The sequence below is a fragment of the Scleropages formosus genome, chromosome 19 (genome assembly GCF_900964775.1).
Source record: "Scleropages formosus chromosome 19, fSclFor1.1, whole genome shotgun sequence".
Taxonomy (NCBI): Eukaryota; Metazoa; Chordata; class Actinopteri; order Osteoglossiformes; family Osteoglossidae; genus Scleropages; species Scleropages formosus.
In genome coordinates, this window is record NC_041824.1 from 3,809,111 (window position 1) to 3,832,632 (window position 23,522).

Here is a 23,522-nt window from a genome sequence, read left to right on the forward strand (position 1 = left end):
TCCCAGGCATCTCATTTTTAATGATCCAAAAAAAAAACATCAACCTGGCCACAAAGATCTGAGCAAATACAAAGAGAGGCAAAACTCTAGTGTATAACATTCTATCCATACTGGCACTGGAAAAAAATGCCATTAATTCAAAATACTCATCCACTTGGAATAGCCATTTTGATCTATTTATATGAGTGAATCGGTTGACTGTCACTTAATTGTTTATTGGCTAAATAATTTTCTTTTCTGTTCTTCTTCTATTCTTTTATATCGTTCTTTACGCATTAATAGAGCCATTTTTGTTGAGTGCCATGACAGGGAAAAGCAAGGTCTCTAAAAGGATATGAACATGCAACTTTTAAACCAGAAACTGTAGGAAAACTAAACTGAATGACTCGTCCTGTAATACTAAAGCAGAACAACATAAAGCAGAGGAATTGTTTTGTTCTTCATTCATTTTCATATTTTCTTTTATCACAGGCAGCAGGTAAGGCCCAGCAGATGATCAAAAAAGTCGCAGATGATTCAAATAGACACTGGCATCCAAATCACACTGCTTGACAGATGTATTTTCTGATCTTTATTTTATGAATTACCTCACCTACTAGTTTCATCATATATTACATCACGTTGTTTGTTTTCCAAGCCACAACATTTTTGTTGCAGCTTAACTGAACCCTTAAAAAATGTTAATGTCTAAGAACAATAACTTGTGGTCGCACTATTTTTATGAAAAGGGGAACTAAAACAAAATGAAAAATTTTATTTTGCTATAGTTAAAAATACAGCTTTTGCTATTTTTCACCACTAAATTATTTTTGTTTCACAACTACAGTATATTTGTAATTGACTGCATTTGCATAGTTTATTGCTTTACTTCATTCTACTTTAATGACTTCTACCCAAGTAAAAAAAAATTTCCATTATTAGGAAAACAGTCTCTCATTTTTTTTTCTTTTTCAATTATATTGCTGTCTTCTTTAGTCTGCATTTACATTAGTATACAGGGTGCTAGTACACGATAGTAAGAAAAGGGAATATGAGACACATTCATTTATTTCTTCTTAATTATCATTCCAAAATCAGCTTTTGAGAAAATTAAAAACACGGGGATTAATAAAGGGTGATTTGTGACAGTCAGTGTTTGCTCATGGCCAACAAATGCAGCGATATCCCCGACCACCCATTAAAGCTGAACGTTTCCTTTGATCGAAATGAGAATAACACAGACAGATCACATGTTTTTTTTTTTTTTCCTTGGTGTACAAATTGTTTTTAATTCTGCTTACTTAATTAGGGCAGAGGAAAGGAAATCAATTCATATTCAAATCCTTCCACTCCTGTTCTTCGACTACCCCCCGTTGATGCCTTGAACCGTTCAGTTACTAGAATTAGCCTTCTCAAAAGGGAAAAGATGTCAAAGTCAAATATAGATTATTTCAGAACAATTACTCCTGAGCTGCTGTTCTTTACAAAAAACAAATAGCCATTGACTATGCTCGAAAAACACATTTCAGTAATTATACATCTAGTTTCGCAACACCGGTTCCATGACACATCATTGTCCACTAACTGGATTTGCTGTCCTGCCATTCTGTATGCATTTTACTGATGTATATACAGATACGCTGGCGATAAACAAAAACTACACAGAAAGACTCTAATACCATGAACTGGTTCAATCACCCCATTTTACCTTGCCTAAGTTGCAACTTACCATTAAGTTGAAATAGGAGGAAAAAGTAAATATAGTAAATGTGAATCATCTGAAATTGGACGGATTACACTATTTAGCCAGACACAATGAGGTAGGCCTAAACCCAATGAGAACTTTTGTCTATCTAATCGCTACCTTTTTTATTACAAATAATAGAAATGTGCCCAGTTGGCCATTCATTTTATTTACAGCGGCCAATATCATTTTGTGAAAATAGCTTGTACAAACTGCATATAGCTGATGATGATCTAAGGTTACAATCAGAACCTGAATAATTTAACGTGACAGCTGTAATCAGCATTGAAGAAATATTATTATGAAACGCATGCATTTTTCTGCCACGGCCTCTATTGCTTATTAAGATGTCCTATTTTCCAAAACTGAGCTTCAAAAATATATGAGCGAAGGCTTTAGTGCAGTCAGCCATATTTCAAATTTTCTTATAAACAAAATGTCTTATAGGATGGGATGATGTAATTTAAGATTTGGCAAATTTAATGTTGGATTACGGGAGACTGCGAAGAATCCAGTGAGGCAGATTTTAAGGTCAGATACAAGGTGTTTTATTGCAGCCACGCTTATGAGGCGTCCTTTAAAAAAATCACGAGCACAGTAATAATAAAATGTCTAAAGGTGACGTAAACAACCTTTAGACTTTTGCTGCCATAATATATCAACATGACAGTAAGGACAAAGAAACTGAACACTTTCCACTTGGTAGGTTTCCGGAGCCAATCCCAGACTTCATATGTGTGCGCGTGTGATATGTTGGGGTCAGTACAGGAAATCAGATTCAATCGCAATGTCGACACCCCCCCGTGAGCCATACTAGTTTTCTTCCCACATCTGTCCATCTGTCTATATTGAAGACCCAGGGTGTTGGTAAAAAACACGGGATACATGCAGCCGCTGCTGTTTCCCTGTACCTGCCGTTCTGACCATCAGGACCCAATTTCCGCAAAGGATGCTGGGTTGCCTGTGGTTTGATTTACCTGCAGTCTGCATCGTTAGCTAAAGACACCCCGCAGACTACTGCCAGAACTACTCTGATCCTCAGCAGTCAAACCCCGACAGGACGTCTGAGACAGGTGACGGATTAAAGCCTGAAGTCTCGGCAGTGACAAAATATTTTTAACTTCCAGTAAGCATTGCACCACTGATAGTATGGACTGCAGTTAGAGTGAAATAATAAGGACAACTTGGGATGATGACATAGAGACAAACTGAAACATGAATGTACACAAGGCCTACTTTCTCGAAAATCGAAACTGAAAACCTTCATTTTCTCCCCTTCAGCATGAAGTCTTGAGTTTCCTACAAGGTGGGCACATGGAGCTTACAATTAGGCAAAAGGGCCTCATGAGTGGACCGATGAGGCCTGTTCCATTTCAGTGCAGAGGTGAACACGCTCAACCCAGTGGTCCACATCTCAGAGAAACGGTGTGGCACATATCTGAGGCTTTGGCCTGGCTGACGTGATGCAGGTTGGCACACCCATGTGCCTGTCATGGACTCTGAGCATGATGCACCAAGACAGGCCCTTACCGATGGCTGCTGTCATGCTGAAGGAAGGGAGATTGGGTCCGAAAGGACCATTCCTCAAGACACCTGAACAGAGGCAGAAACATGATGAGTTTGGTTGGGGGCCTTGAATCAGACATCGTCTGGGACTGATTGACTGAAGTGGCTCGATTGTGCCACATTACCTTTTCCTCGATTGGAATGGGAAGCACTTCAGCCTTTTTAGCGCCAAAGACTGGGGTCTATTGGCATTGCAGGCTGGCTGTTCACAGGTCTGTGAAGGACAAAACTCTCTCCTCTACTTCTACGAACTTGGCTGAAAGAAGTCACACCAGCAACACTCCACTGACTCCAGATGAACCTACACTGTGTGCATCTCACTCTTAGTCACGCGTAAAAACGAGTGTATAGGTAGTCCTCGAATTACAGCAAGTGAAACTTTTAACAGCGATCCAATTAACCTTATTATATAATTTTCTAGTCCCGGTGTTTGGCCGTAACATCTAATGATGACCACCCCGTCCGCCGTACGATAACTTCAGCAGGCTGCACTGCCGCAAGGCGCCTGTACCTCTTATTTTTTGGATCTCATTCAGCATTTGGGTGTCTAGCGGTGATCGTGTTTTGTGTATCAAACTGATAAATAAATAAAAAAAGTGAAAATCATAGCGTAGCATGAAAAATAATGATAAAACGATCTTGTAATTCCATGATTATCCCTTGATTAGCCCTTTTAAACATCTTTATAGGACATATAATACCCTACAAGAGCACTTGTGACTTACGCCAAAGTTGACTTACGACGATGGCGTTGGAATGGAACTCTATTATAAGTCGTGGAACACCTGTATATGTTTTATATCCGAGGACACATATAGCGTCCCTCTCCCAGGACTCTGTGGCCTGTAAAACATAAGCAGGTGCTGAAGTGTTCTTCTGAAATCTGTGCTACGACACCATGGCAACATGAGGATGAGCCCACAGGTGAACAGCCACTGGAGTTTAGCAGCATCAGAAAGGCAGACAAGTGTTTTCTCACCTGATCAGTGAGGGCGTTCGTGTCTGAGATAATAGACAAAAATATCAGTCTCCGCTATATTCACACAGCGCATGTATCCCCCAGTTGTGTGAATAAGTAATGTGTAATAATTATTTAAACAGACTCACTTATGTCAAGCTCATTGTAGCAAAATGATACCAAAAAATGCTTTTTGGCTAATTTCAAAGATCGCTTCTGTCAATTGGTCGCTTGCTGTGACTCTGCTCTGAAACACATGAGCCAGGAATGCCCCATATTTCCTACAATCTCACAAACTGTTGTGTAATCTTAAATAATTCATCTCTCTCTGAAACTTAACAGTAATCACAATAAAACATTTATTTGTTTTTTGTTTCCTCATAAATATCTGACACACTACTGGACTATAAGTTCATGGGTTTGAACCTGACTCAATACGTGCGTCTCTTCGCCCAATAATGTGTTTCAGGTAGACTGATGACTAAAATGCCTGTCGTGTTTGTATGTGCGAGTGACGGAGTGTGTGGATTGTTCTTCGGTGGGTTGGCTTGTACGTTCCCTCATGCCCTGTACTTCCAGGATGGGCTCCATACAACCGCAACCCTGCATTGGACGAGCTATTATTAGTGATGGATGGATGGATGGATGGATGGATGGATGGATGGATGGACGGATGGACGGATGAACGGATGAACGGATGAACGGATGGACGGATGGATGGCATCCATTCAAAATTGCTGGCATCCATTCAAAATTGCCTGAAAGGATAACAAACCCAGATAATGAAAACAATATTTAATAAGCTTATCTCCTACACAAACACTTCTCAAATTGGTCAAAATAGATGCTTCAAAAGCGATGTTCCTTTGTCAGCAAGCAAACACCGATCTCTCGTCCGTCCCTAAGCTTGAAAAATGATCCCCTTACAATTCATTACCATCTGGCTGGAGCAGTCGGATCCTGAGCTTCACGTTGCTACGGCGATGTGGCTCGCCGAGCTCTGCCTCGAATCCTTTCTCGGTCGGACCGTGGAGCAGCACTGAAATTCGGGCGCTGAGGTGGCTGCATAATTGTGCGTGTTCATGCCTTTCTCTGTGCCACAGAAAACTGGCGGCGGTAAAGAGGAGAGAAGAGAAGCGCGGGCTTACAGTCGATTCAGTTGCAGAAAATAGGCTTAGAGGGTTTTTTTTTCAATTTTTTTTTTTAAATTGCTAGCCAAACACCTCCCCAGTTCAGTGGCCTGACCCCTCTTTGGGGAAAGTTGCATACCGGAGCACATTGTGTTCCACACTTGCTTAGCTTTTAATTGACTGGCCCAGAACGTGGAGATATAATTTACTGTCGTGACGGCTGGGAAATTGCAAATTGTTTTAAATGTTAATGAAGGTGGAAATGAAAAACACACAGCCCTTTACTTCTCAATCCCCTCAGGAGGAAGAGCCTCGCCAGATCCACTCATGTCGAAATAATCCACCTTCATTCCGGCACAACATAAATATTCCCCGAACATCTTGACAGAGCTCGACAACATTACACACAAATGGCTTTTTTTATAAAGACACAGCTGTTTCAGCCCTATTACGTTTGGTATGAAAAGAGACGATTAAGGCATCAATAGCAACGCTCCGTTTGCATTATAAACGGGGGCATATTTCACAAAGTGCACATTTCCCCCTCTACAATAACTGCAGTTAAATGAATCTCATGTACCAAACCATTATTTATCTTTTTTTTTTCTTTTTTGGGAAGTTTGTGGTCACGTGACCGCAAACATGTTTAGTTTCACACAGGCAAAGTATTCGGGGAACAGATGCTTGGTTTTTATGGCAGCTACGTCCCAAAGCCTGAGAGTCCTATTACATTATGGCAGGCAGGCTTTCCTGGCACCTTTGTGGGCCTCATTATGACCCAACATCTTCCGCAGTCCTGATTTATGCCACTTCTACCACCATTGTTTGCCGTGCTGTCGGTTGCCTTTTACTGGGGACCTCATCTATCTCAAGGTTTTTCAATGACATTCCGAGTCCAGTGCGGAGTGGGGGAGAGATGAAGAGCGGGACAAGGCATGTGGCTGGAGACGCTTAATCATTCGCCACGTCTCGGTGACCTTGAGGGCCTGCCATGTGCTTCTGGCTCGGACCAGCTAGCTGGTGAGGGGAAGGTGCACCGTGATCCCACGCTGACCATTGCTGGACACCAATCGATCCAGTTCTATAATACAGCTTCCTGGTTATGTTCTGGAACCTTCTCACAGGTAACCTCTTCAGCAAGTGTCCAGCACTGAAAACAAGACTCCACGTCCCCCCTCCACCCCAACTGTGAGTTGTTCTTTTTGGCTTGTTTTCACAGAAAGTACTATCCACTCTATCTGTCAAAGTCAATTTAACGGTGATGGATGGTGTGCTAGTGTGGTGCACTTAGGATTCTCAGCCCTGGGGACAGCGTACCTAGGTTTAGAAAACAATACATTCTTCTAAGAGGGGTTTATATACATGGGATTAAAATAAGATGCACCGTATTTTGGCATATTTAGGATAGTCTCTTTTTATGAGATTGTCCTCCTGCATACATCTGAATTTAGAAAGGATGGAGGACTTCCTAAACAGGAGAGGTGATCATGAGGACAGCCAGTAGCATGGTGGTTAGAGCCACTACCTTTGGATACAAAGGTCACAGGTCCAGTTCTCATAGCTGGCTGTAATACCCTTGAGTAAGGTACCTACCCCAAAATTACTCCAATAAAATTACCCAGTTGAATAAATGGGTAAATAATTGTAACCTTAACAGTGTTAATCACCTTTGAAAAAAGCTTCAGCTAAATGAATAAATGTAAATAATCACCAAAAATGTGTAATGATGGTCATTGCTTCAAAAGCTTACACGTATGCATAAGAAAAGCATGAGATGTGCAGTGCTTATTGAATGTCTGTGGTGTATTTACATGTTTATGTATGTTCAATTTATTTCATTATAAAACGTGATTAAGACCATACAGTTTTCTAGGAAATTCTTGACCTGTCAAATCCAGACCGCTGATGCAGCGCTGTTGAACAGTTAAGAGATGGATCTCATCAACACATCCTCAAAGAAGTTCCCTACAGGAGATTTCAGCCTTTGCCATCAACCCCGTCTGCGCTACTGGCAGGCGTGAACTCAACAAGGGCCCATCAGGTCACAGATCTGTGTCCTTAACCATTGCACTACCAGCTGTTCCATGTCATTTTGTTGCACCTAATATATGAAGATTCCGTGACTTAGACTGTATTTCTGAGTTTACCGAGCTTCCTAAAACCTTAAATAATATGCCAAAAATGGGAAGCATACACGTTACGAAATAGAGTTCAGAAGGAAAAAAAATTGTTCACAGTTTGCTTTTTGGCACAAGATGTTCTCTGATATTCTTGTTTAGCACTTTCACAAACTGAGGTGATAGGAAAATGGATTTTTCAAAAAAAAAAAAGACACTTTTTTTTTGATGTGTAACGCTGCTCTCTGCTCGTACCAGCCCTTCACATCCATCCTTCCCGCGCTTATCTTTGGTCTTGGAGGGAGATGACGTTCATGAACAAAGGTGCTATCATCCATGTCCTGCTGCCAGAGGGCAGGTTGTGAAGGGTCAGCCCACAGTAACAAGTCACAAGCTCCATGATAGGGCCCTGCCAGAACTCCCCCAAAATCTAACATCCTTTTCCAGAAAATTCCATGCAGCTGCCACATCTGAGCTATCTGCAGCTAAATGCATTCCAAAAAGAGAGGAAAAGAGTTAGATGTCATTAAACTGTCAGTTTAATACCAGATACATTTGAGAAACCCATTTAAAACAGACCTGATGAGTACTCTTGTCAGTGTAATTTTCATTATGGTGTCTTGTGTTTGCAACTGTAATGTTCATTATTTTTTGCAGTTTTTTTGGGGCTTGGCAGAATGCTTGTAAGTACTGAGGGTGGAAAAAAAAAAACAAACAAAAAAAAAAGCAGTTGAGTGGTATCCAACCATGGAGAGGAAATGGAAAAGAGACAAAATTCCAGATGTAGGTCTTTGAATGTTCAGTAACTGAATACTTCCATTCTGGGACGTTGTTAAGATTGATGGCACCTGGCAAGCAATGGACCCAAGGCTTTGTCAGCCCACCCAGAGCCGGTGGGGTTTGGCTGTCCCTGAGCGCCACTCTGCCAAGCACCTGGATGCCATGCTGTCTATAGGTTCTCCCTGAGGTGTCATCCATCACAGTGTAAATCAAGTGAGTGTTTTCTTCAGCTGATACTTGGGCTCGAAGAACGTTGTGTGACATGCAGTGAGGCTCCTTATGTATCCCTGGTTATTATGTTGATTAAATGACCTAAAATATTAAAAAGAGGCTTAAAAAACCTTTCTCATTTTTATTTTGCACAGCTTATATTTGCCTGGAAGATGATGAGCAAAATAATGAAGGAAGAAAAAACTTGCATATATTTCTATAAAGAGGTGTCAAAGACGAGGGTGTGAGACCGAGGAATTGGTATGGACCCAACTGCAGATTCTTTTATTGAGAGAACACTAAAGAGCAAGCAAGAGTTGTTGTCGGGGATGGGCGTGGCTCGATTGAGAAGAAGACGTTGTTTGAGGGGCAAGACTGGAGACAAGGACGAATAAACAAAGCCGGGGTCTAGAGCCGTGGGCTTTGTAATCAGGGAACGAGGGACAAAGGATGAAGAGGGTCTGGGAAGAATGAGGAGGGAGGTGAAGGATCCTTCCAAAGCGCAGGAGAAGCAATTATTCCCAATGAGGTTCCGCAACCAGGTGTGCAGGAACGGCTTCTTCATACCTCGCTGCTCTGATCTGGTGCAGGCGCGGGCGTGAGTTCAGGTCTAAGAGATCTCAGTTTAGTTTTCGGAATTAAGAACATTTGGTCATGTATGATGTAAGATGGACTGCTTTAGTTTATACACACAGGCTTTGGCTTCAAGTCCATTGGGGGGATCGCAGAAGCTCACTGGACTGAGGGTGCTGGTCCATCATAGTCCATCATGGTCCATCATGGTCCATCATGGTGCACATAGCAACATGGGAATAGACTGGGTGGTGGGGGAAGGACGACGTAAATAGTGACCGTGGACTATTGACACTTTCGGGGTCAACCGGTTTGGTCAAAAGGTTGTCTGTGAAGTTCTTTGGAAATTTTTGAACCAGAAACAGCGAACGGCTGGGGATTTGGACTTTTGTGCATGTTGCGAGGTTCTCAGTACAAGTAATCATGTGCAAGGACCATTTCGCTCTCCTTTATTTTATCATTTTTTACTCTAATCAAGTGGTAAGGGACAGCTTTCCTTCAATTACCGCAGTGGCGCAAAGCGAGGCTCACTTGTGGCCGTACTCTCATACTTGCTAATGTACTGCGGTTTTTCAAGAAAAAAAAATTTAATTGCATGTCACAAAAAAATGAGCTGTTTGAAATGAATCAATTTAGGAGCACTGGATTGGTATTCCATTAGCCATTCAAGATGGTTTGCATCACGCCGTTGTCTTTTATCATTTCACAGAACATATTAATAACTCAGCTTTTGTCAGATGGGCCGCTTACAGCAGATCTTAAAAGTACCGTTTGTAGAAGTTTACCACCCTGTATTCCATTTTCCGGGAAGAACAAAAGACGGTTTTGGTCTCTATATTTGCATTTCGAGTAAATATTTCTGGAAGTGCTGTCTGCAAAACAACTTTCGTGAAAAGGGTCAGGTTGAGCACACAGCTCTGCTTCCCCAAATCATCGTCCTTTCTTAAATATAGACGACAGCATTGAAAACATCGCTGCCCAGCAGAGTTTTTCCAAGTGGTAAGGATGTTCCCGCAGTTCAGATGTGTTTCAAACACTGTTTCTGTCAGTGAACAACTGTTGCGTGTGCCGGATGCAGAGCTGAGAAATCTTTTTGACATCACTTTAATCCCGTCAACCAACCCATTCCTCCAGAAACACACACACACATACAAGCACACCTACATACCAGTACCAGAAAGGGCGTACACATTTACTTTAATTCTCTGATTCCTGACGCCACTCGACAAAACTACAAAATACACGGAAGCTGATGAGCACATTTTAAATGATGATTAACTGCTCAGGTAGCTGGTGCCATAGTGTTTAAAGCTATTACCTTTCAACCGAAAGGTCATAGGTTCAACTCTCACTTCTAGTTGTCATACCCTTGTTCAAGGTACTTACCCTAAATTACTCCAGTAAAATTACCCAGTTGTGAAAATGGGTCCATAACCGTAAGAAGTTCAGCACTGTAAGCCCCTTTGGAGAAAAGCATTAGACAAACCAATAAACATAAAGTACGAAAAGGCATTTCAGGCAGGCAGACGCTCACCAGGTGTATTTTTCATTTTCCACACTCTTGTTTCAGGAGAATGTGCGCGCAAAGTTGGAAAAGCACCTGACACATGTACTCCCACAGACAGGTACAGTCACACATGAAGACAGACACCGGCAATTTTCCTCTTGTGTGTGTACTACGTGTCTGACTGTGGAGGTAATGAGTGTGGGTATAGCTGATTCAATCCTGGGGGCGATAGCGGTTGTGGCAACAGAACAGGTGGGGGCTTTTCCACGAACGCCAGGTCTAGGAAGCCGGGAAGCCCGACTCCAAGGTTGCGTCGTTCCTCTTGCTGCACCTTGTTACCGCTAGCCTCAGGGATGCAGCTCTTGCCTCCACCAGCCATCACTTTCCTACAAGTGATTAAGAATTTATGGCAATAGCCCCTTTACTTTTTACTTAACCTTACTTGCCCCATCGCACCTCCCCCTCCCGACCCCATGTTTCCATACCGCAAGGTAACAGAACCAAAAAATGTTATTCGTTGGCTCACGCGAGGTGATAAAGCAGGATGTGATTCATGAAGGCGCTTTTGTTCTAAGAACATGTTTGATACAGACGTTTAAACCGACACCGTTTGCCCGGGGGCAGGGTGGGGGGTAGTCGGAGGTATTTAGGTGGGCCAGGCAGACGCAGAGGCACTTTATGAAGACGCATGAGTTGGAAAGCAGACCATTAAAGTTAGCGAGAGTTCATTAACCTCGTTAAAGTCGGCAGCAGCTCCCGTAAAGTGCCATATTTCAGCCATTACCGGCACTGTCTTCTATAATAAATGTTGCCGGAGTCGGAGGATTCATTTCATGTATCGAGCAAATTCAAGAGACGTGACTGCAGAGGACCATCGCCAGCGAAGGCCTGGTCGCAGAGGATTTGGAATTTTTAGACTCTCTACTCCTTGCATGCCGGATATTAACATGCATCTCCCAACCTTGCAGTATCTGTCTAAATGAGTAAAGGTTTGCATGCGGCTGTCCGGGTGTAAAAATTAACACCGACGACACTGAGGTCGTCTAAAGGCAAGCTGTCATTTCCTCTCAGGAACGTACATTCGTATGAACAAAAAAAATAAAAATAGTGAATTTACAGTGAAGGGGACACACACATATATTAAAAAAATGGAAGCCACATCGTTAATCCATTTCCTGCGGAGACCTCTGGGCAGTTTTATGTGAATTACGTGCAATTATCGGACATTAACCATCTGCCCTCCTCAAGCTGGCTTTCCCGATGTCTGAATATGAGGTGGTGAGGGGAAAGAAACTTTGAGTCTGTTGCTCTTCTACCACTTTAGCCGTATCCATTGCTCTGAGCAACAGCGAACAAGAGAAACGAGAATGTAAATGTTATTGCATTTCTCAATTCGGGATATGCGAAAGGTAAAGCGAGGATGTTTTCGGTTCTGGCTCCGTTGTGGTGGAACGACCTCCCCCTCTCACTCAGAACTGCTGAAACTCTCTTTTCATTCAAGAAGGGTCTGGAAACCCACCTCTTCCGGACTCACTTCGCCCAAGATCTCTCCAGCTCATGCACAGTGTAAATGTTCATGCACCATAACTTTATGATCATCCCCAGCTCAGCCTTTTCACAGCTACTCCTGTATTGTATGTAAATGTTTGTGAACTTTTTAAAAAAATAATAATAATAATTTGTAGAAAGGTGATCAGGATTAGTCTATCCTGAGTTTTGTGCACCTACTTGTGTGATTTAACATCGGTGTATAAAGTGGAAAGAAACAAACTAGGTTTACTTAAGAATCACATGTCTGCGACTATGTCTCTTTGTCATAATGTAATGCACAAATTGTATTTTCTCTGTACGTCGCTTTGGAGAAAAGCGTCTGCTAAATGAATAAATGTAAGTGTAAATAAGACAGCTGGAAACAAACAAAAGGCTCGTCCCAACTACAAGAGGAGGAAAAACGAAGCTCGAGCACCATTTGGTGACCGAGTCACGCCACCAGGGATCTGAAAGTTATGTTTACCCCACCTGGAAAAAAAAAAGCAAATTGCAGCAAATGCCGGCCCGGCACACTCACTGTGCGCCTTCTGGGGTACGTGGCAACAGAAAGAATACAATTGGTTTGAGTGCAAGAGTGTGTGAAAGGGTGCAGAGCAAAAGAAGGGAAAACAAGGCTTGTGATTCCCCACCGGTGGTTGAGCCCTTTTAACGATGGGGAGAGAAAACTTCTCCGCAGAACAAATCGGCAAAAGGAGAAAAATCAGCACTCCGGCACTTGCACGGTGTCACAGAAAGAACTCCCACCCTTGGCGGTCCACAAAGTTTTGAGACTGGCAGCGCAACACAAAAAGCGGTTGAACATGCCATTCGGTCTGCAAGCAGCACCTGGACTAATACATCCACTGTACCATCAGGGGATGGCAGCAGTACAGCTTTCAAGGCTCAAAATAACCTGAGCTGCTGGGACAGTCACCGTCACCCGAGTGTCATCAGATCGGCTCCCACATCACATTACCCATCTCAAAGTACCACAGGGAATCCACTGTTTCCCAACCTTGACAGCCCTGCACAACCCAATTGACATATTATTTAAACACACTTAATGGTTTATTGAGTTATTTATTGTTATCAGAATCTTATTTGGGAAACAAAACTACCAGTAAGAGAGAAAAGCAATTACTCACCTCTTCAGTGGTTTATTATTAGTGTGTTATGTAACACAACATGCCATGCCTGAACCTACAGGGGATGCTTCCATCCTCTCTCTGTGGGGCTTTCATTAGAAAAACAGCCATTTGCCCTCTTGCTTTTTTTTCTTTCTTTTTTTCTTTCTTTTTTTTTGGCACTAACCGACACTTTTATTACATCAACATACTGGTGTGGACCCTGCACACATGATTTAGTGAGAGTCATAAACAGAAAGCTGTTCTCTTGTCTCAAGACCAGCCTGCTCTTTCGGCTTAATTCTTGGCACTTCCAACAGTTTGTTATTTCTACAATATTGTGCCGGAGGTCAAGCATGGTTCCAGCTACCGTTTCCCATCTTAGAACAAAGGAGATGCTTTCCAGTAGCACAAAGCTGAAAATCACAATTTATATATGAATTATATACTGCATATATATTTATATACTGTATATTAATTATATATTAATATATATATATATATACTTTTTTACTTTTTAAGACAAATGAGCGCATATGATGTTCTTCCTGAGCGGGTCCATCTGTTGTGGAAACATGGCTCGGACCAACGTTGGGCTGATCTGAAGCCAGGTGATTAGGCATGGGTCCAATTCAATCCGCACAGGTAACATACGCCTTCATTAGCCAGCTCGTCAAGGAAGATACCCACGAAAATATATATTAAATAATAAAAACCTTCAGCAGAGGTGCCAGCGAGCCGCCGGCAAGCTGTCTAGAAGTGCGGTGTATCGCCTTTACGAACCACCAAGGAAGCTTGCAGGACAGGAAACTTAATAAGCAACTGGTGAAGCATTCACGCATAACTAAAAAATAAAAAGTCCCACAGTTTTTATGAAAGTAAAAGAAACTGAATTTGCAGATTGCGTTAATGCTCTCCTGAAATTTCCGCCTATTTATGTTTTGTCTCCTCCCCCAGTGTGATCAGCACAAGCATTAGTATCTAATGCAAAATGTCATTCATCTTCATAACAGCTAAATGACAGGCCATTTGGAATAACAAATGACGCAGTACAGTGTTATAGGGTGAAAGTGACCTTCACATGACACAAGCAATCCACTGGTGTTTAAAAAAGACACGAGATAACTGTAAAACCGATAACAACGAGGACTGGTGATGAATGGCAGCCAGCGATGATCAAGGGTGACAAACGGCGAGTTGCTCTACGTGATTTTAAATGGCGAGTTTGTTTTCTTCTTTCTGCCTCTCTCAGGTCCAGGTCCAGGTCCCTACAATAGGGGCAGCACAGTGGTACAGCGAGTAGCGCTGCTGTCTTGCAGTGCCTGGGTGGTGCAAGAGGATATGGGTTTGATCCCCACTCAGTCTGTCATGTGGACTTTGCGTGTTCTTTCCCTGTCTGTGTGGGTTTCCTTTGGGTGCTCTGGTTTCCTTCCACATTCCAAAGACATGCTGGTCAGGTTCCCCCACAGTGCATGAGTAACAGAGAGAGTGTGTGTGTTCTGCTGATGTATGGATAAGTGACCCAGTGTAAGTAGTGTATCTAGCAGTGTAAGTCACCGCGGTGAATAAGGTGTGTGGGCTCATAACACTATATAGAGTTCATTGGAAGTAGCTTTGGAGTAGAGTGTGAGATAAATTAATGAATGTAAATATAATCACATACCTCAACATGAATGTGCGAGGAAATGAATTTCTGTTATTTCCTGCACACGATTCTACACATAAAAAATGATCGTAGTAAGACAATAATACTTCAAATGTAGATTAACATGCTATCAACAGGTTGGAGCTGCGCCCACAAAAGCACAGCACTATGAGTGCATGTTTAATAAGTTTCATAATAAAAAAGTGCAAAGCTCAATTAGACGCTGCCACCGATCTGACGTGGCTTAATTATTACTGGAAATTCAAAGCATTTGTCATTGTATTCAAATACGGATGCACAAAAAGGGCAAAACAGTGATTATCGTTTAACTGAACTTGCTAGGAACGGAGATTCGGGCGAATGATTCCCGCGCACGGAAGCGGCGCGTGGAATCTATCATTTCAAAAGCGAAGCTTTCAAGTAAATCATGTCATCTGATGTAAATTGATGTTGCTGGAGTCGACATGCACACAACTCAAGCCAGGGGACGGTTCTGTACCTTTTCAGGTTTCCGTGGCAACAGATCTTCGCCCGTATGATACTTCACAGAGCAGAATTTGCATTCTGTGTGCTTGGCTGCTACGTTGGGTTCGCTTCCCAGAGGTTGCCCCCCTCTCCGGTGCAGGACCACCTATCAGTACTTGTCAGCACTTGTTCATCGCTGTGATTCTTTGTTTTTTTCTTCTGAAATTGGCGTGCGATGACAGGAGAAACTCCTATCCAGAGAAGGGCCCTTGATGTCAAACCCCGGTGCCTGCGAAGCGTGCCGTCGCCTTGCCATCCCGTCTGTGCACGGAGTAATTGGCGATGCCGGCCCCGCTCACCGAGCCTGACAGCCAAACCATCCGATATGATTTAATTTGAATCCTCCTGTCCCGATTATTCCTCATGTCTAATTAACTTTGACTCGCCTTGTTTCCTTAAGTGCTATCAGATTATCCCCCTGCTTCCCTGCGTGACAGGTAAGCGGGACATCAAAACAAAAAAAAAAAAAAAAGCAGTCGACCAACAAAGAACCAAGTGGATTTATTTATTAATTATATATATTTTTTGTTTTATCTGCTTTGGTCGCGGTTGTTTTTTGTCCTCACCAATTATCCGCTCTAATGTTCTGCCAATGTACTTAACGCAGCCCAGGAGAGACTCCACTGACAAGGGAAATCATGTCATTTCGACACGACTGCTTTGCTAACCTGTTGTTTTGGGGACCGCTCTTGCCAATTCAAGAATCGGCGCGAACCGCCGGGGCCCCCGAAGCCCACGTTTCATTACAGGGTCCCCGCCAAGCGTCCCTTCTTTGAATTCATGTTGCGGTCGTCTGTTTGTTTTGATGCGCTACCCACTGCTCAGTCACCGGTGGCAGCGTTTAAAACGTTGTTTGCGGCCAAATTCCGTGAGACACCAAACACAGCCATTCTCAGACAATCGCATTCCGTCCTCCAGCTCTCTTACCACAAGAGCGGCGGCCGAGCATCAATTAGAAGCAAAGATGCCAATTAAAGCAACACTTTCCATCAACCCTCACGCCGAGGTGACATTATAGCAAACAAACAATGTGCACCAAAGGGTGGAGGCAGTTGGTTATGAGCACTGTCTCGGAAAAGCTCGCATACCGCACTGCGCGACGTGCGCCGCGGTGGTGAAAATGCTTTCAAAAGACGTCGATGCGCCACGAAAGTGGCATCGCGTTTATTGCAAGGCTGAGAGCGGTCTGGTGGGGAAGCGAGAAATCCACGATCGCTCCTTTACTCTTCTATTTTTTCCCTTCTCCTCCAGAATACTAAGGGGGAATACAATTACCTTCTTTAATGTTCACTGTGTTGTGGTTAGAGCTGGAATCGCTGTGCGCATGCAGAGTAAGTTTGTCTCCTCGATCCAGTCTGATTTGGCACCACCCTGCACCAGGAGGGCCCCCGAGTGCCCGAGCGTTTGCCGATGCCGCTCTCGGACACGCTTTCGGCTGAGCCGGCTGGAGTTTGATTAGCTGGTGGCGGGAGGGCCGCGGAGCGGCAGGAAATGGGCCTGGGTTTGATTGCCCTGATTACAGGCATCAACGCTTTCAGAAGAGCGGAACCAGGGGGTCAATTTGATCAATACATACATACATATATAGATTCATAAATATATACATATGTAAATACACTCAAGGTGCTGCTTGAAGGTATGTGAACCCCTTGTGTCCCTTAGTTTTACCACAAAACGGTTATTAACAGAGAAGCAGTGCTTCTCATGCGACATAATCGGCGGGTAACGACCAATTCCATATGTTGCTTTGGAGGAAATGGTGCATGTAGTAGAAACACGGAAGTAGTGCAGGTATAACAATAAGTGAAGCCCAAGTTGTGCTGGTTAAACCAGAAATTGTACCTGTTAAAACAAGGATATCTGTTGCTATAAATAGCTTACATTATATCTGCTGATATAAAGACACATATCTATATATATAGAAAAAGACAGGACAGCAGGTAGCGTAGTGGCTAGAGCTGCTCTTAGAGCCTTTGGACCCAAAGGTCACAGGTTTGAATCCCACCTCCAGCTGTAGTACCCTTGAGCAAGGTACTTAGCCTAAATTGCTCCACTAAAATTACCCAGCTGTGTAAATGACTAAATAATTGTAGGTAGACTAACATTGTATGTTGCTTTGGAGGAAAGTGTCATCTAAATGAATAAATTCGATAGCATGAGATGTTTAAAAAAGTACTGATGTCTGTTGTCATGTACATCAAATCATATCTACACATTCATGAAAGTTCTTGTGTATTCCTGTCATTTGCGGTCTTGGCAGAATAAGCGCAGCCTCTTCTGTGTGTCTGTATTCATAGGTTCCCAAGAGGGGAATCAGGAAAACAACCATTATGCATGTAAAGTCCCAGAACGAGCTGCTTTGTTCATGTTCCTGCCCACTTTCCATTTGGACGCCCTTAAAACAATGCTGCTCTCGCACACTGAGTGCGCGTGTCTCGGCGCCGCAGGTAACCGTGTCACTTCATCACTTCATCTGCCCTTGTTGTTTATCGACTTTGCCTTCTTATCCTTCGCTCATTAATTTGCATGTTGCATTGATATTTTCCGGGATGTAATTACCGCTGGGATTAAGAAGGATGTAGTGGTCTGGCAAACAGTGCCTGTGAGATTTACCTGCTTTACGTGGGCATTTAATATGTGCATTTCTCAAAATGTTTATCTCAGTCTGGCAGTTCGTGCTGCCGTATTTCTCATCAGCGCCATCCTTGTCCATTAATCATTTTTCAATAAAACTGAACATAGTGGTGCAGTTAAGAAAAACACTTGTGGTCACTGTATCACCGTGTTCGCCCTTCACCCGGAGCTCCAATCACCTGCCCGCAAAGTAGAGAAAACACTCTCGGGACCTTTGCCACGGAGAGAGGAGGAGAACTCCTCTGGGGGGAGGGGAATAAATCTCCCAAGGTTCCATCAGCACCTCCGATCGCACACACCTCTCCATCAAATCCTCTACGATATAGAAGCCATAATTCCATTAGGACTGTTGATTACCCAAGGGACTTGCTGGAGAGCTTTACAACCCAATATAGGTGAGACAACGTGTGTGTGTGTGTGTGTGTGTGTGTGTGTGCGCGCATGCACACAAACACACGCACGCACACACACACGCACGCACACACACACACACGTTCACAGACGCGTACATCATGGTGTTGTTAAACTCTTCAGACAGTGCAGTCCTGTCACATTCACTCCCAGGTTCTACACCAGTGGGTTTCGGAGGCCCCTGAATATCGGCTTCGCTCCTCTGACAGTTGCTCTTCCCGGTGTATTTATTAGCGAAGACAAATGGCTCTGACTTTATGACCTCAGATGTTCTTTCTTCTGCCGAAATAACTCAGCTGCCATTTCAACAGCGGGTGCAGCTCTGTGGTTTCAGATGCACCTGAAAAAAGCAGAACAGAGTACACAGTTACAAGGGTGTAAATTGGTCTTTCCAAACATTGCATGAACTGTATATATATATTTTTTTTTTTTTGAGGTATTTCTTTTCTGCTGAGAAGAAAAGCTCAGGATTTCAAAAGAAGCTGTATCCAAATCGCAACCGCATCGACCGCACTCGTGTATCATATGCACGTTGTAATGGTTTATAATTAACAAGATGATTAAGAAAGGTAACGACCCAAGAAATGGCTGTCCGCAATGACTCACTCTCGCTCGGAATAGTCTCCCGAAGACGGGAAGGCAGTCTTCGGAAAAGGATCAAGTCCAAAGAGCACTTGACGACAGCCCACGCTCATTAATTCAATTAGCGTAAAGACCGGCATGGGGGGGAGGGGTATTAATTACATCCATCTTGCCATCTAAAGGAGTCCCACTCCCCACCGCCAAACCTCGTCTGAATTTTTAGGGAAAAGCAGGTGCCTTGCGTGCACCTTGGCTGGAGGTGTGTGCGGTTTCATCATTTTTCTCTTTTTTCTTTCGAACCGCTAACATGGAACTGATGCTTATATAAAATATCAGGTTTGCGGAGCAGTCCCATCCCTGTGTAGTCAGAATTCAATGTGCTGTTACGGGGTCACAAGGTAATTGGAGCTCTGTGTAAGATGTGAAATAACAGTTGTAATTATCTTTTCTACCCCCTTAGTGTAATGGATGAAAGCCCATCCATTTTGTAATAGCCTACTTAAGTCTGTCAAGAAGAGAGAAATCTTTACGCGAGCTTTATACTGGAGCCTCTTTCCTGTCATCTTTTGTAGTTAAATATCCTTTGTCTGAATGGCAGGGCTGAGTACGTGCGAGGCTTTTAGTTTCTCTTTTAGACAGCATCTAACAATCAAGGCTAATTTAGGAAGCGCGATGCCTTGGTGTTAAGACGGGTGTTTATTGAGCGACAGAATCGCACCGTACCCTTTCGTGACATCATTTGGACAGAGTACCGGGGTGATTCGGAGCAAAAGGGTCTCGGCAAAACCGAGCCAACCCCGGCGCCCGCCGACCGAGTCCGGCTCCTGGTCCCGCCGTCTTGTGCGACGACATCGGGGGTCATCCTGCGCGACGGGCGATCATCTCCGATTTTCTAATGCGGCCAAGCCCCTATAATCTCACGTCTGCCTTCTAAAGGTACCGTCTCACCTTGAGGTTCGGCTGCGAAGGTCAGATGGAGCGGGCTGAGAGTCAGACTCTTGATTGCAGGTTGGTGTAACCTTCACACCCACGCGTGCTCCACAGCCCGTTGCTCGAGGAATCCCTGAAACGGAGCCCGAGCGGCTTCCTTACCTCTAAAATCCAAATGCTCCAGGTGATTAGCAAATAATTAAGACTTGCCAACTTCTTTGAGGGCTTTACGCCCCCAGACAAGTTGAAGCGCTTTGGTCAAGTAGTGAAGAGGTAAGTAATGGCCTTTTGGCAGCCGCTGTCTACTTTTCTTCGCTAATGTCATTTATCGTTATAGGAAAAGAGTGTGAGCTGCTCGAGGAAGCGGTAGCTGCCGCGCAGAGAACAGAGCGCTCATCTGGGAGGGGACACATGATGTAAGCCTTGCCAGTGTATGTCCATGCATGAATGATAAATATAATGATTGACTATAAAGTCCTCTTGTCAGAGTGCTACACCCATTAGCCACAGGCCTGGGGAGTGTTTCCTTAGAAGTCTGCGCTAAAAGTACCGAGTTGCTCGAGTCTCGCGGAAAGGAGTTCACCTGTCGGAGCGGAGGCATGCTGTGCAGGATCAAGCCTTCGTCAGGCTTCGCACGCCACAGCTAATTACACCACGGCGCCCGCACAATTACAGTCGGGCAACTCCAATTAACGGCTGCGGAAAATGTTATTGCAGAGAAGCTTTGTTTTTCAGGTTCAGACACCTGGTGTGGGAGAACAGAGCATGCAAGTGAGGGGAGGGCTGGACAAATCCAGCTCAAGGCCCTGGATCAGCACGACACCCGTCCGCTCCGTTCTTACATCGGCCCGACTCCTCGGCGGACTGAAAACGATGATTCATGTGAAGACGGACCTGGGTTCAGAGGTCTGCCTGAGAGTACCGGGGCACGACGTTCAAAGGTCGGGTATGGTTAATCCCGACCGACCTGCGGAAATCATCACCCGTCTCCTTCGAAAGCTCGGTTCATCAAGAAAATGACCGTGCTTTCATGTTCACGTCCCTGCAATTCATACATTGGGACACTTGAGGAGCAAAATGCTCCCCGGCTGATTCTGAAGCTGGTCTTCAGGGAGCACATGTCTACATTTCACAAATTCTTGCTCAAATTCATTCCCGCCTATTCTTTTGACAGAAACGTACAGTACGGTGCAGCATTTTGGTTGGAATACATATGAAGGTAAGATCAAAGAGCCATGAAACATAAAATGGGTTATTTTATAGTACATTATCCTCTCGAAACTCAGCAGAAAAGTCCCTTTAGTAGCAACGTTATGGAAGTATTGAAGTGAGCTGCTTGCATCTTCCCCTCCTTAGTATCCAGAGTAGGGAGCAGACAAAGGGGACAAGATGACAAGTAGCAGAAGGTCAAGACCTCCCAGAGATTTGTGAGTAAACAAAGCAAGAGTGGGACACCAGGCACAATTCTGCAGCTAATCTGAACAGCAATGCGTGGAGGGGGCGCAGGCTCCGAAGCTGGATGCCGAAGGAAGCATGGGTAGGGAGAGGGGAAGGATGCTGGAGACAGACGAGGGGGAGCGAGTCCATCTGTACAAATTTACGGTGCGAGAGAACACAGACATCGCCTGCCAAGATGCGGGAAATTAATCCTGCTCCATTGCAACGTTATTTCGTTTTTTGGCAAACATTCCCATACGGTACCGAGACGATATCCGTACGGCGTCCTTGGTTTGCACAAGCCGTGTGGTCCGGTTCCTTAACCGTAACTCTACCAGTTGTGCTTGTCGGTGGCAGCTGGAAGAGGTGCTGACGGTGGGGTTATGTGTTACATGTCACACAAAAGTCTATGATTCTATGATAGTGCTTATTGATCTGATCATCATCGGTGTTCATTGCACTGACATGTAAAACGACCATAGTCCCACAAATAGACCGGAAAAAAAGACCGCCAAAATTTGTTCTGGGCTATTGTTCTGCTTTCTGCCATAAATCACGCTGGGATGCCATTTAGACCAATTTCAAACCTCTCTGTGGATGAAGTGGGAAAATCGCGCTCGCTGCCAAATGCAAAGTAGGCAGCCAGCATGTAAAAGCATCTCTATTTTGTTTTTGTGTTTTAAAATATCAGATCTGCAGTGTAGCCTGCCATTGACAAGTGGGTTTAATTTTAGCGTCTCTGTTAATTTGCAGATATAATTGTAACTGAGACGCATAGGGTGCTAGGAGACGAACGGACGGGTGATTTGAGTTCTTTGACAACATCGGCTATACATCTTTGCTCTGTTAATTTAATTATTTTGAGAGGTTATGAAGTTAGGGAGGTGCGGTGGTGCAGCGGGTTTGGCCTCTACGCGTACTCTGGCAAGTCTGGGGTTCGAGTCGTGCTTGGGGTGTCTTGCAGCAGACTGGCATCCTGTCCTGGGTGTGTCCCCCCCACTTCAGCCTTGTGTTGCCAGGTTAGGTTCTGGTTTGCCGTAGCCCTGCTCGGGATAAGTGGTTTCAGAGAGTGTGTGTAATTACATAGTTTATGTATAGTATTCAGGGGGCACGGTGGCGCAGTGGGTTGGACCACAGTCCTGCTTTCCGGTGGGTCTGGGGTTCGAGTCCCACTTAGGGTGCTTTGCGATGGCCTGGCGTCCCGTCCTGGGTGTGTCCCCTCCCCCTCCGGCCTTACGCCCTGTGTTGCCGGGTTAGGCTCCGGTTCCCCGCGACCCTGTATGGGACAAGCGGCACTGAAAGTGTGTGTATAGTATTCATTATTTTACGCGGTCATTTCATGTAAAGATTATATTTGCTCTCATCTTTTTCTGCTTATAGACTCAGGTAATTACTTAACAGTATATAACTTGCACGTATGACTCACATGCAAGGATGTTACATGACAGTCCATTTTAATAACGAGCGCGGGAAAAAGCGAACCCAGGTTTGCGCTGGTCGTCGTGTGTGTGCAGAATACGTGAGTGGTTTACTCACGAAGAAGGTGTTAAAAATGTGTTTCGTTTTCACACATTGCATTTTTGATAAACAGAGGAACAAGAGCCTCAATTAAAAAAGCGAGTGAATTCTTTACACGTCAGATGTGCCAAATTTCGTGGATCGGTTCCCGAAAGCAATGGGGGCGGGGGAGGGGATCTTTAAGAAATCCTACATTTTGACCCTCGAAAAATATGTAAAATCTGGACTATTTGTGGTCAGACAGTCTCAAGTCTGCTGCGCTACCCTCAAATTGAACCTCTCATCTCCAATTAGCTGTCGGGCACCTTCAGAAGATAAGTCCCCTTCGCTGGAGACGCTGGGCCATTCGTTGGCTATGCAGGTGGTGTTTGGCACTAATCTCTACGTTGGCTCACATCTTTGTTAATTACCCCCCTTGTCATCGCCGCCCTTTTCCATTCAGGGCTCGTTGTCTGTCCTCCCCTCGAGTCGCCGAGGGAAAGAAGCTGAAGACGTACGCAAATTACGCCACTGCTTCCACCGTTCCCTGATTCGCCCCATCGGCGCCTTTGGGCTTACGTCTTCCTGCCTCTTTAAAAAGGGAGCAGCTTCTCGATACTTTATCTTTTTCCATTTTTCACAC